This window comes from Malaya genurostris, chromosome 2, assembly GCF_030247185.1.
Source record: "Malaya genurostris strain Urasoe2022 chromosome 2, Malgen_1.1, whole genome shotgun sequence".
In the NCBI taxonomy this organism is placed as follows: Eukaryota; Metazoa; Arthropoda; class Insecta; order Diptera; family Culicidae; genus Malaya; species Malaya genurostris.
The window spans coordinates 326,360,026-326,360,442 of NC_080571.1; positions in this window are offsets into that span (position 1 = coordinate 326,360,026).

Sequence of the window (417 nt, forward strand, 5' to 3'; positions counted from 1 at the left end):
AACAGTAGAGATTTGGTTTTCCATTAGAAAAGTTGTTATGAATAGAATAAAAGTTTTCGAATTGCTAACATCTGCATTATCGGTAGAGGTATAGCACAGTTGAGGAATAATTCAAAACTATGATTTGGAATACTTCAATGCCGTTGTATTTTATTAAGCCATCCTGTTAAGAAAACAAAACTTAAATATGTCAAGCTCGCAGCTCACCAACACATTCTAATGCTTGAATATTTCCAACCTTGCTCTGGGATAAACATCAATCCAACCCGGTGGCAAGGATAGGGCGCTCCAGCAAGTGCTAGCGTGGCCAACATCTGGGGCATTTGGTGGGCAATCAGAGCGCTCAAAGTACGGCAAACAAACATTCGAGCATTTCAATTCGAGTAAAATCTTAATTTCCTTATCGTAGTGATGATA